The sequence below is a fragment of the Podarcis melisellensis genome, assembly GCF_964234715.1.
Source record: "Podarcis melisellensis genome assembly, chromosome: W".
Taxonomy (NCBI): Eukaryota; Metazoa; Chordata; class Lepidosauria; order Squamata; family Lacertidae; genus Podarcis; species Podarcis melisellensis.
The window spans coordinates 28,867,530-28,881,951 of NC_138535.1; positions in this window are offsets into that span (position 1 = coordinate 28,867,530).

Below are 14,422 nucleotides of genomic sequence, written 5' to 3' on the forward strand. Positions count from 1 at the left end.
AGATTTAGATTTTTGGAAGACAGGTTTACCCCTAGGTATTTTTCCTTTTTGACAACATTTAACTCTGTCTCTTTCTGAAACTCATCTATTTCCAAAGGTGTCAAGTTTTTTTTCCAAAACCTTGGTTTTTTGCTTGTTCAATTTAAACCCCGCTACCCGACCAAATTCATAGATTAATTTTAACACTCTCTTTGTACTAGATTCTGGCTCCTGTAGTGTTAAAACCAAATCATCTGCAAAAGCTTTCAGTTTAAATTGTTTCACTCCGACCTGTATTCCTTGAACCAACCGGTCCTCCCTAATCATGTTCAACAGCACCTCCAGAACAGAGATAAATAACAGAGGGGATAGGGGGCAGCCTTGTCGTGTTCCTTTTTCAATTTTAAACTCTTCTGTCACCACATTGTTGACTATCAATTTTGCTTTCTGCTCTGAATAAATTGCTTCTATTCCATTCTCAAACCCCCGTCCCACTCCCATCCCTTCCAAGTTTTTCTTCATGAACCTCCAAGAAATGTTATCAAAGGCCTTCTCCGCATCAACAAAGATTAACACAGATTTTGTATTGATGTTGGTTTGCAAAAGTTCCAAAATGTCAATAATGTTTCTAGTATTATCAGACAAGTGTCTCCCTGGGAGAAAGCCTGCCTGGTCCTTGTGAATTACTTCATTTAATACTTTTTTAAATCTACTTGCCAAAATGTCAGCAAAAATTTTGTAATCCACATTTAGGAGTGAGATGGGACGGTAGTTCTTAAGTTGAGTTTTTTCAGTTTCCACTTTAGGAATCAATGTGATGAAAGCTTCTTTCCACGATTCCGGTGCTTTCTTCCCCTCCAAAATCTGGTTGCATACCTCCATTAATGGTTGTATCAAAAAGTCTTTCAGTGTCTTGTAATACTTGGAGGTAAGCCCAGCTGGGCCTGGAGATTTACCTAGTTGCATGTTCTGAATGACACCCTCTATTTCTTGTTGTGTTATTTTATGATTCAGGATCGTTCTCTTTTCCTGAGCAAGTTTTGGTAGTCCATTTATTTTCAAAAATTGATCTATCTATCTCAGTCACAACTTGTGGCCCTTGAGTATATAGCTTTTTAAAATATCTCTGGAAACACTTTCTAATTTCTTCGGGTTTCTGAATATCTCTCCCTTCAATCTCTAAGTTAGTGACTGTATTCAATTTTTGTCTCTTTTTCAACTGCCATGCTAATAGTTTCCCACACTTATTAGCAGATTCAAATGATCTTTGTTTCATTTGTTTAATTTTCCACTCCACTTCTTGATTTATCAAATTCACATACTGTGCTTGATAAAATTTAATCTCTCTCAAGATCTCCTTCGATTTTGGTTTGGATCTCAACTTTTTCTCTCCATCTCTTATCTTCTCCAAAATCTTATCCTTTTTCCCATTCCAAAGTCTTTTCTTTATCGTATTTTGTTGTATCAGAAACCCTCTCATGACCGCTTTGCTTGCGTCCCAAATTGTTCTCGTTTCCACTGTGGTGTTCAAATTTATCTCGAAATAGTCTTTCAGAGTTTTTTGGGCCTTCTTCACAATCTCCTGATCTCTTAATAGGGTGTCATTCATTTTCCATCTAAAGGAGCCGGTTGGAGTAAGTCTTAATTCCATTTTCATAGCATTATGGTCGGAGCAGGTTTTTGGGCAGATTTCCACTTTCCTAATCATAGGTGCCAGCCTTCTAGTTATCCATATTTGGTCGATTCTTGTCCATGACAGGTGAGCCTCAGAATAGAAAGTTCCTTCTCTACCTAAGGGGTTCCTTGTCCTCCATATGTCAATCAAATCTATGTTGTCAGTTAGTTCAAAAAAAGTTTTAGGAAGTCTACCATCTTTTGTTAAATTTTGATTTTGCGACTTATCCATGTTTGTGGAGACCACTCCGTTCATATCTCCCATCAAAATGATGTTGGTATAGTCCAAATAGTCCAGAATTGTCTCATGCAGTTTCCCATAAAATTCTGATTTCCCTTCGTTCGGTGCGTAAATTCCTATTAGCAAAAATTTTTCTCCTTGGGCTTGTATTTCAATAGCCAAAATTCTTCCTTGCTCATCTTTGAATAAAAACTTTGGTGACAGGCTCTCCTTTGCATAAATCACTACTCCTCTTTTTTTAACTTTGTCCGATGAAATAAATTCTTGGCCTAGTCTTTTGTTGATTAACACTTTTCTATGGAGCCTAGTCACGTGCGTTTCTTGCAAGCAAATGATGTCCAATTGTTCTTTTTTCAATATATGAAAAATTTTTCTTCTTTTCTCTGGGGAATTTCCGCCATTTATGTTCCAACTAAGAAGCTGCAGAGACATCCTGGTTCAGTCTATTGGTCCTGTGGTGGCGTCCCTTTCTTTTGGTCTTCTGGTCCCGAGGGTGTAGGTACCGGTATGGGTGGTACAGGCGGTGGTGGTGGCCAGGCTCCTATTGCTCCTTTCCGTAGATCCTCTTCGTGATCGTTCAAAAACTTATGTTGATCTTCTGCTGTTTTGATTTTAACTTTCTTTCCTTTGAAATTAAAGGATAGTCCTTGAGGAAACTCCCACCTATAAGGAATTGAGTTAGCTCTCAGTAATTTTGCAAGTTCTGTATATGTAGCTCTGAGATCCAGAAGCTGTTTCGGAATGTCTCTGTAAATTTCTGCTCTGCTGCCTTGAATGTCAAGTGATTTTCCAAAGTGAAGGCCTAGTATTTTATCTCTCTCTTGCTTAGATCTTAAAATGATCAGACAGTCTCTGGGTCTACCCTTCTTCACCACTCTTCCCAATCTGAAAGCAGTTACAATTTTAAAGTCCTTATCCTCTTCAATACCCCAGAACTTTGAAAATTCTAATGTCAAATAGCCAATCAAGTCTTCCTGCTCAAGTTCTGGAATAGCTCTAAGTCTCAGATTGCTTTCCCGATTTCTCAGTTCTGTCATTGACCAGTAGGCCTGCTGTTCACTAATCTGTTTGTGCAACGGCTTCACCTCCACTCTTATTGCCTCAGCCTTCAAATTGGCTTCCTCTGCTTTCTGCTTAGCTTCCTCTACCAATTTGCGGTTCTCTGCAGTTATTTCCTGAAGATTCCCTATTGCTTGTGTATGTTGGGCCACCTGGTCTGTCAATTTATTTAAAGAGGATGTGGCTTGGTCAATTTTAGTCGAATGTTCATCCGCCTTTTTATTTAAAATTGCCAGTTGTTCCAAAATCTGGTTTAAAACTTTTTCAGATCCTCCTGAAGCCATATCCCCTGTAGATGTCTGCTCAGCTGCCCCTTTTTGCACTTCTAGAACAGCTGGGACAGATGATCTGCGTGGTTGGGAAGTCAAGGTTGTATGTACCAATTGTTTTGCCTTTATTTTAGCCAGTCTTGTTTTCCCTGTGTCACTCATTCCAATCCGTCTATGTGTCAAGGTCAAGCTATATGTATTCCCATGAGAAAGGCAGTTCCAAAGTATAAACAACAAGGCAGCAGAGGATTAAAACAAAATGTAGCTCCCAGATAGTTATAAATCCAAAGTCCTCTAGGGGGAGTACAATATAATTCAGTCAGAAGAAAGGGGTTTTTCCTCCATTGAAATCCCAACAGCACGAAAAAGCCAAAGAGCCTTTTAATTTCCTTTCAACGCAGAGCTTTTCCCAGAATAAACAAAGTCTCAGAGAAGGTGCAAGAAACAGTTTCCCTATTTCTTCTATAATGTAACATTTGCGTGCAACACTTTCAACATTAGATACAATTCAGCAGTTTGACAGTTCTTCTTTACCCTGGCAGCCCGAGGCTTTGGTTCCTCAATTTTTTATAAATCCCAGGGAAGAGGTAAAGTCCAGTCAAATAGAAACCCACATGGGTACTTGATATATCTTTTAAATTCCCTCTCAAAAGTTCAATTGTCTGCACGATGTTCCAATCTTTTTTTTAAAAAAAGCTCTCCCAAAGCGCTGCCCGCTTGTTGGAACTTTGCTTTGATCTCTCAGCACGGTCGGGAAATGGACTTCCTGGTTACATTTCCCGTTTTCAGCCAAATTGAAGTACTTTAATCCCAGTAATTTTTAAGTCCCCTTACTCACGGGTTGTAGTTGCAGATCTGATGTTCCAAGAAGAAAGGTCGGCGCTCATCAGCAGCAGCCGCGCGGCTTTGCTTCCCGCGGAAAGAGCGATGAACTCACAGCGCCGCTCCCCCTTTCACGTTCTGGAGCCCCTTACGGGGTTCCTTCTCCGTTTCCGGGGGGGCTTCTGGCGCCCGCCGCGGCATTCTGCACCCGCTGGAGTTTCTGGGTCAGTCTCAAGGGCAGCCCCACGTAGAGCGAGTTACAATAATCCAGTCTGGAGGTGACCGTCGCGTGGATCACAGTGGCTAGGTCAGGGCGAGAGAGATAAGGAACCAGTTGCTTAGCTTGGCGGAGATGAAAAAATGCCGCCTTTGTTATAGCTGTAATCTGCGCCTCCATAGAGAGGGAGGTATCGAAGATTACACCCAAACTCTTAACGGACGATGCTGGCACTAATTGCACCCCCGCAAGAGATGGGAGTTGCCCCCTCAATCCCATATCACTCCGTCCCAGCCAGAGGACCTCTGTCTTCGAAGGATTTAATTTCAACCGGCTCCCACGTAACCATCCAGCCACAGCTTCCAGACATCTGGTCAGTGTGTCTGGGGCCGAGTCAGGATGGCCGTCCATCAACAGATAGAGTTGGGTGTCATCGGCATACTGATGGCAGCCCAGCCCAAAACTCCGGACAATCTGGGCAAGGGGGCACATAAAGATGTTAAAAAGCATCGGGGAGAGAATCGCACCCTGAGGCACTCCACACACCAAGGAGTGGCGCAATGACAATTCCCCCCCAAGCGCAACCCTCTGTCCCCGACCAGAGAGAAACGAGTGCAGCCATTGAAGGACTGTGCCCTGGATCCCCACGATCAACCATGTCGAAGGCTGCTGACAGGTCTAGAAGAATCAGCAGCCCCGACCCGCCTCGATCCAGCTGCCTGCGGAGATCATCTGTTAGGGCGACCAGAGCCGTCTCGGTCCCATGACCAGTGCGGAAGCCGGACTGGAATGGATCGAGAGCCGATGTTTCATCCAGAAACCTACCAAGCTGTTCAGCAACCGCTGTCTCAATCACCTTACCCAGGAATGGAAGATTCGAAACCGGGCGGTAATTGGATAGATCTAAGGGATCTAATGATGTTTTCTTTAAGAGCAGACGCACCACTGCCTCCTTCAGTTCCCCTGGGAATATCCCGGTGCCAAGGGACAAATTGATGATATCCCCCAGGGGGGCCCGCACTTCGTCTGGACACGCTCTAATTAGCCAAGACGGGCACGGGTCAAGAGGTTTTCAGCAAGGGAAAGCTGATCCATGCGTATTTGTCAAAGAGGAGGGGCAAAAGAAACTGTATTGCTTGTTTTATGTTGATGATATTCTGTTTTTTTGGAAGGATGTCACAATGTACAATAATGCCCTAGCTCAACTGAAAGAGCACTTTGACATGAAAAATCTTGGTGAGGTAAACAACTACCTATCTCTGGAAATAGAGAGAGATCAAGATGGTAATATTCTAGTACACCAGTCACAGAAAATTGCTGATGTGTTAAGCAAACTAAACCTGATGGATGCTAACCCTGTAGACACACCGATGACAACAGGTTATCAGGTAGATGACACTGAAGGAGCATTTTCTGACACTACACTGTACAGAAGTGTTCTAGGCAAACTGAAGTTCATTGCCAGATGTTCAAGACCTGACATTGCTGTTAGCTGTAATTTGCTAAGCAGACAAGTCAACAATCCTACTGTTATGGATTGGAAAGCTCTGAAACGCACAGCACGCTATTTGAAAGGCACTATGCATTACAGACTGAGATTTAACAATCAGAAGTCTGGTGGTCTTGAGATATTTGCAGATGCAAGTTTTGGAAGTGACACTACAGACAGGAAAAGTACGTCTGGAGTTTGCTATATGTACAATCAGGGTCTATTTGATTGGTCTTGCAAGAAGCAAACAACAGTTAGCTTAAATACTTGTGAAGCTGAACTGAATGCATTGTCTTATTCACTTAAGGATTGTGAATGGTTGTTACAATTGTGCAAAGACATGAAAATTCCTGTCAAATGTCCAATCCAGGTTTACCGGGACAACAAAGCATGTTTGGCTTTGCTGAATTCTGAAGCACAAATTCTGAAGCACAAAGCACTTGCAATTGAAACTGCAACATGCTAGGGAATGTGTTCAGAAGGGACTCATAACGGTGTGCTATATGCCAGGTAATGAAATTCCTGCTGATGTATTGTCCAAGATTGTATCAAGGGATCAACACTGTACCTATGTACAGAAGTTGGGTTTGTACTGATATTGTACGAACACGCTACCCAGTGATGTTCACAGAAAGGGGGAGGAGGTTGATTTCTATTTCCCTCACTGAGCAGCAAAATGCTTGTCACAAGAAAATGTTTACATTCCACAGTCAGAATTACTGTTGGGTTCCCACGGGAATGGGAGACTGGATGTGACGTACTCTGGTTTCCTGTTTTTCAGTGTTCTCTCGGTTTCTTTGTGTTGAGAAGAGTTGCTTCTCTGCTCTCACAGAGGCAGGATGTATGTTTGTATGCTCTCAGCATAGCTTGTAAATAAACTTCAGCATGTAGCACAATTACCTGCTTATCCTTTTGTCTGCGGGACTACGCTCTGCTTGGGCTCAAGATAAGACGAGCCTGTATCAGCTCCAGATGGGCCGGAGCTGGTCAAATCTCACAGTCGCATCCTGGTGGGCACCAAGGGCACCCCCCACCTGGTGACATATGATGCCCGCACCATCCGCTAACCGGACCCCCTGATCAAGGTCAATGACACCGTCCAGGTTGACCTGCAGACGGGCAAGATCACCGACTTCATCAAGTTTGACACAGGTGACGGTTCCTCAGAGCACGTCGAAAACACTGGAATCCCTCCCCAGTTGGGGGAAAACAGGGAGACTGCCTTCTGGCATATATATAGATATATAGATATATAGATATATAGATATATAGATATATAGATATATAGATATATAGATATATAGATATATAGATATATAGATATATAGATATATAGATATATAGATATATAGATATATAGATATATAGATATATAGATATATAGATATATAGATATTTGCTTTCGTATTGTGTTTATGGAGGATTTTGCTAATTTTATCTGTAGTGCCCTTGATATAAGGAAGGAGGGCCATGCCATTGTTTTCTTCTGTGTCTTGGTTTTTGGGGGGTGTTTCTTTTTGGATTAGCTTCGTAACCCTGTTTTGCTGGTATCCATTGGCAATTAACACCCCAACTTTTACACGGGAAGACACCCGAGGACACCAAAACCTGCATATATAGATATATAGATATATAGATATATATAGATATTGTGAGGAGAATCAGAGCTTACAAGGTTAATAGCTCTATGTATCGTTCCTGCCTACTGAGAGGTGTGGTTTATTCACATATGGAAATGTTTCTTTGTGTGTGAGATACTTTTGGTTTTCGCTGCTTTATCTCCCGGATGATTTATTTGCTATGTTGTACATTAAAGCTTCTTTAGAATAGAAGAAGCCTGCGTATGGACTGTTATTTATTGCACTCACACAAGCAACACCGCTGCTGTGATACTCAGCTTGCAGCTGGGAGAAGTCCAAAGACACAGAGGAAGCGTGCTGGACAAGCATAACACAACATATCTGTCCCCCCTGCCCAGTCCCAGTTCCGCCTCGCAAGGCCATTGTTGCCCAGGCACCTTCTGACCCTTTCCCTCCCTCTTCTCCCTGACAGGCAACCTCTGTATCGTGACCAGGGCGCCAACTTGGTGCGCATTGGGGTGATCACCAACCGCGAGAGGCACCCTGGCTCCTTTGACGTGGTCCACGTCAAGGACACCAACAGCAACAGCTTTGCCACCAGGTTCTCCAACATCTTCGTCATTGGCAAGGTGGGCATCTGCCAGAATGGTTTTTATCTTTTTTAAATATTATTTTATTATTTCCATTTTTGAAATTATTTTATTATTTCCTTTTCATTTGCATTTTTTTTAAAAAAATATCATTTCCATTTAAAAAAATGATTACTGTAGATTCCGGCGTATAAGATGACTTTTTAACCCCAGAAAAGAAGTTAAAAAGTCAGGGGTCATCCTATACGCCGGGTATGGGCGGTGGCTCTGAAGCAGCAGCAGCGAGCAGCAGGCTCAGCTCCACGCCGGGCGGCTTTCTCCCAGCGCAGAGCTGCCCAGCGTATTAGGCAATTGGTCTTATAAGACAAACCCCCAAATTGCAGCTTCCAATTTGGGGGGTTGTCTAATACGCCCAGTTGCCTAATACGCCGGAATCTACAGTACTTTTATTATTCTCCTGTTGTTATTTTTATTTTTCAAGAATTTGTTTCCACAGCTATTCCAAATAAATCGCCAGTCCATTCAGTTCAATGCCATTTCCGCTCTTGCATGTAATCCTTTTGTTTTCTTTTTTTAAGCAATTATACTGCAGTGCAAAGATATTTTTTTTAAAGCACATATACTGTAATGCAAGGATATTTGTGAGGCATGACCTCATATTAATGGGGGGAATGTGATGTGATACCAAGGAGAACCGACTTCATCAAGTTTGGGGTTCTTCTGAACACGTTAAGAGTGCACCGAGCTGGAGTCCCTTTGGGGAGTGAAATTTGGATTTGGTTTAAATTGTACTCTATTTGTTTAAATGAGGGTGCAGATTGAAAAAGATTGGGCTGATCAAATAATAATAATAATAATAATAATAATAATAATAGCCTCTTTTGTCGCTCCTTCCAGGGCATCAGCCTCACCATCGCCGAGGAGCGGCTGGCAGCCAAGCAGAGCAGCGGATGAAGACATGCACGGAGGGATGAGGAAAGCAAAATTGTTTTTCGCCAATGAAACCATCTTGCAATGTGGCTCGGGCTCCTCATCCTTTGAGTAGCTTTGTTCTTATTTCTGCCTGGAAGCATTAGGGGCCACTCCGACTCCTACTTGGCCCTTGGAATAATAATTTCATTATTATTACAATAACGGTTGCAGGTATTATTACAAAAATAATTGCATACAGTAACAGTTGCCATTATTATTGCAATAATGATTGCCATTAGTATTACAATGATGGTTGCCATTATTGCAATAATTGCAATTATTATTACAATAACGATTGCAGTTATTGGAACAACGAATGCAGTTTCCCCTCAGGAAACAAGGCCAGCTACAAACACGGATGGTTATGGTGTGGCCTGAGGGAGCCTCTCAGCGGCTGCAGGACTGTTTCCAGGAGACCGACTAGAATATGTTTGACCATCAAGATCTAGAAACTTATACATCAACAGTCCTGGATTATATTAGATTCTGCACAGCAAATGTCACCAGTGAAAAGTATGTAAAGTTGTATCTGAATAGGAAGCCCTGGATGACGGGTGAGGTTATGAGATTATTGAAGGCCAGAAACTCTGCTTTTAGAACTGGGGACCGGGTATTGTATGGTATAGAAACTTGAAGAGGGGTATCAGGAAAGCAAAAGCGGAGTACAGAGGAAAAATTGAGGACCATCTGTGAAATCATGATACTAGACAAATGTGGCAGGGAGTTCAACATCTGACTGGTTATAAATCGAGAAATTCATCAGTGGTAGAGAGTACTGCTTCCTTGGTGGGAAAGATGAATATCTTCTTTGCCCGATTTGAGGTGACACCAACAGTGACTCCAACAGGGATGCCAGAGCTATTGGTGTCACTACCTACAGGAAATGCTGTCAGGGTGGAAGAGGGAGAAGTGAGGTGAATATTAAAGGAGGTAAACACGAGGAAGGCTATGGGCCCGGATGGGGTAGCTGGCACGGTGCTAAGAGATTGTTCGAACCAACTGGCAGGAATCTTTATGAAGATTTTTAACCAGTCTCTGGCCCAAGCCACCGTTCCATCCTGTCTGAAATCCGCTACCATTATACCCCTGCCAAAAAAAAATCAAAGATAGACAGTCTGAATGATTTTCGCCCTGTGGCGTTGACACCCATTATAATGAAATGTTTCGAAAAACTGGTGAGGAAGCGCATCTTATCTTGTCTGCCAGTGGGACTTGACCCTTACCAGTTTGCGTACAAGGCAAAGAGATTCATGGAGGATGCTGTGGCAATGGCTTTACATGTTGTCCTGACTTATTTGGAGAAGCAAGGGAACTACGCGAGACTGTTATTTGTAGACTTTAGTTCTGCATTTAATACTATTCTTCCGCATAGATTGGTGCCCAAATTATTAGACCTGGGACTTCCACCAGGTTTGTGCAGGTGAATATTAGATTTTCTATCAAACCGCTCCCAACGGGTCAGGTTGGGTTCCCACGTCTCTGCAGATCTCATCATGAATACGGGGACGCAGCAGGGGTGCGTGTTGAGCTCACTTTTATATAACCTTTACACAGCTGACTGTGCCCCCAAATACCCCAGTAATTATTGGGATACTGCCAGGGAGACATAGGCCATCACTGCCTCCACGCCGACTCCGGACTCTGGACGTCCATTGACCTCCCGTAGATACAGTATCAGCAATTAGCGGCACGAGCTCCAGAAATAGATTGCCACATTCCTGGGCTGATGCACACTCTATCAGCAGAATTCACACAGCGAAAGTTGCACAGCAGGAGAGCATATTTACAAGTTTATTCAGCGTTGGTCAGAACAAAGAAAAACATGACCGCCTGCTAGCGTGTTCAGGCACCGAGAGAGAGAAACGAAAGCAATAGCAAACATAAACATCCTGTGAACAGGAAATACGCAGACTCTGACTCACACAGCCTGCTCCCTCTTAAGGTGGAACGGAAATATCCTAACAGTAATAAGTGTTGGGATACTGCCGGGGAGACGGGGGCATCAGGCAGACCACCAGCTGGCTCCGGACGATCACCAGTCTCCCGTGGAAAAGCATCAGTCAGTCAGCGACACGAGCCTCAGATACGTTTAGAGACCCATGCACGCTCTGTCAGCAGAGTGTGTAAATCACTCACAGCAGAAGAGGCGGACAGAGAAATATGTTCAAGCATATTTACAGCATTTATTCAGCGTAGTTCAGGAACAAAGGAAAACATGTCTGCTTGCCTTCGTGTCCAGCAAACAGAAGTTCCCAGCAGACTGTGCTGTGAGTAAACAGGCATGTGATACACAAACGTCATGCCTGTACCCTTTTAAGGTGGAACGGAACTATATCCTAACAATAAGATTAAATTTGCAGATGATACAATAGTGGTTGGTTTAATCACAGCTGCAGAGGGGGGGGCGGCCTATAGGAAGGAAGATGAGCAGTTGGGGGCGTGGTGCAGGAAATACAACTTACTCCTGAACTTAAAGAAACCAAAATAGATTATTGTGGACTTTAGGAAATGTAAATTGAATATTCAGCCACTTATTACTGAGGGGAAGTGCATAGAACAGGTCTCAGTCTGGGAATGGAGTTGAGAGATTACCTAACCTGGGGAGAAAACAGCAAAGACCTGATGAAGAGAGCACAGCAGAGGTTATATTTTCTGAGAATCCTCTGGAAAAACAATCTCTCAAAGGACCTGTTGATGGCACTTTACCATTGTTCTGTGGAGAGTGTATTAACTTATGATCTGTGTGTGTGGTTTGGGAACTGCATGGTCAGGGAAAAAACAATGCTGTCCAGGGTTGTAAAGACTGCAGAGAGAATAATTGGGTGCACTCTTCCCACCTTGGATCAAATCTATGCTGCCAGGTGCCATAAGAAAGCGGCAGAGTTAGTGCAGCATAGTGCGCAGCCTGGAAATGATCTCTTTCAGCTTCTGCCTTCTGAAAGAAGGTACAGGCTTATAAAGACTAGGACTAGCTGTCTGAGAAACAGTGTGATGGCCTGGGATTCCGATTCAGAGGCTGAACCAGAGGAATCCCAGCCTGCACAGGAGTCCCCGCCTCCAGGGCCGGCTGAACTGGGGCAAGGCCTAGATTCTGAGGAGCCTGCACCTGTGTCAGATCCTCAGGAGCAGGCACCAGGTGAAACCATTCTGGCCCCAGAGGTGCTTGAGGACTCAGTGTCTACAGGTGAGCCTCCCCCGTGGCCCAGTAACCCTTCGGCCTCTCCTGAACTGCAGAGGCTTAGGGCAGAGAGGCGAAGGGAACTGGTTTCTCCCAGGAGGAGTGCTCGCCTTAAGGTCAGGAGAGGCGGGGCTCCTGGGGGCCGGGACCGCCCCTGGCCTTAGAGAAGATAAAGGTCAGTCAGCCCGGTCCCAGGTTGCGGAAGCAACATCGTTGTGGAGTACCTGCTCTTACCCGGACCTAGACCTGAACTTCCAGTGTTCCTGTTCCTCGCCCGGCTTCCTGCTTCTGACCTTCCAGTGTTCCTGTTCCCGCCCGGCTCCCTGTTTCGGACCTTCCAGTGTTCCTGTTTCATGCCCGGCTTCCTGCTTCGGACCTTCCAGCGTTCCTGTTCCCCACCCGGCTTTCTGCTTCTGATCTTTGAGTGCTCCTGACCCCGCCCAGCTCCCTGTTTCGGACCTCGCCTCTCATCTTGTGAACTTCTACCAGGCTAGTGCCTCAGGACTGAACTTTGGCTACTGTTAACAGTACCTTCCCCCCCCCCCCCGGGACCAGCACAAACAGTTTCTACCCAAATGCGATTTTGGTTTTAAACGCTGTTGTAAATAAAAATATGCCCTTTTCCCTTATGGGATATCCAAGAGCCCATATAGAGTCCTTACATAGGTTCCCTATTGGTAGGAGAAAATAACAGAGGCCAACCAGAGAATATTGAGAAGCAAAGCAGCTAGTAAGCTTGATCTTTATTGATCTGTTGCAACAGGGTGCTCCCCTCACACGCAGGAGAGGAAGAGGACCCAGAACAATGCTGTGCAAGGGCTTATAAAGACTTTTGAAATTCCCATTCTGTAGATCAAGACCACCCCTAGAAACATTATGCATTCATCACAGAAGGGGTGTAACCTAAGACCACCCCTCAGATACATCCCACCTACATCACAGAAATTTAAATGTTTTTCTCCTGTTACAGTTTATCTCCTGTCTGGCAAGTTACTTGATTGGATTTCCTGGGGAGCCTGGCCATTCTTTTGTAGTGGTAAAATACTTATTTCCTGGGCCAGGTCACAGGCTCACACCTTGTATCTTAAATGTGTCCTTAAGACAGGATTTGTGAGGAAGAGACAATGGGGAAGCTTTTCCATTTTGACCATGCAGAGAAACATTTGCTCAGTTTAGGAATCAAAATGGTTCCAGGTTGGCTTTCCTGTGCTGATCTATGTACGTGTGGTTATGAACATTCCCATATATCTAAGACGATAAAATTCCTATCACATTATCCCCCCTTTGGGGCTAGAATTTTTCTTAAAAATTTTTGCCCCACAAATAATAACATCGTATGTTGTAAATGGATGCCTTTGTATAAATATATCATATAAAAATAACATATGTTGCATTTTGTTACTAAATTACTTGTGGCATTCTAGCTCTTGGGAGAAACATTTTCTCAGTAGTGGCTATGCTTTACATTTAGCAGGAAGGTCCACTACTGACTGAAAAATGCAGTTGGTGTTTTGTCCTTCGCCATTTTTGTGTGTTTCTCAGGTGTCAAGCTAGCTCTTCTGTGGTCTCACACTGGCATAGTGCTACAGCAACACATCCTGTCTGTTGAATCCCCTCGGGGCTTTCATTTAACCATGTCGCCTGGCACTCACCATAGCTGCCACAGGTTTGGACACATCATGAGAGAGATGTCTTTGCCTTGGTCTTTCTATGGGATTTTATTTTATTGGCGTTGGTCTTGCACTCATGGAAAGTTGCTCACTTGCACTTAAAGACCAAAAAGCTAATTGCAGCCTGGATACACTTGCCCAATTCAAACTGAGTCCAATTTGAATTTAATTTGCCCCATGGTTCTCAACTCTTCAAACCAATCTGTTAAAAGAAAACCATTCTTTAAAAGGGCACTTGTCCAAATAAGTCAATTTAACTCTATAAGGGATCATTCCTGCTAAACCAAAGAATATACACCTTCATGTATCTGGGCTTTCATGGATCCTGAAGCTTCTCCTTGGTAAAATTAAAATTCGGTAGAGAAGAGTAAGCACACAATTTGGTTGTCCAATTGAGATAAAAAAAAATGAGAGCAATTATGCGGAAAAAACCTTAAGATTCACTGTGTGCAATCCGGGGGAAATACTATATGAAAATGATATGCAGATGTTAGCAAAATAAAATAAAATAAATAATGTGTTGGAGATATAAACAAAGTGAAGGAACCTAATTCCACATATGGTGGACGTGTCCTCAAATAAATAAAATTTGAGACATGATCTACACCCATTTCCATTTGGCATTCTAATCAAAACATCGTAAATAATAATAAAGAGTGTTGCTTCAAAACTTCCTGATATA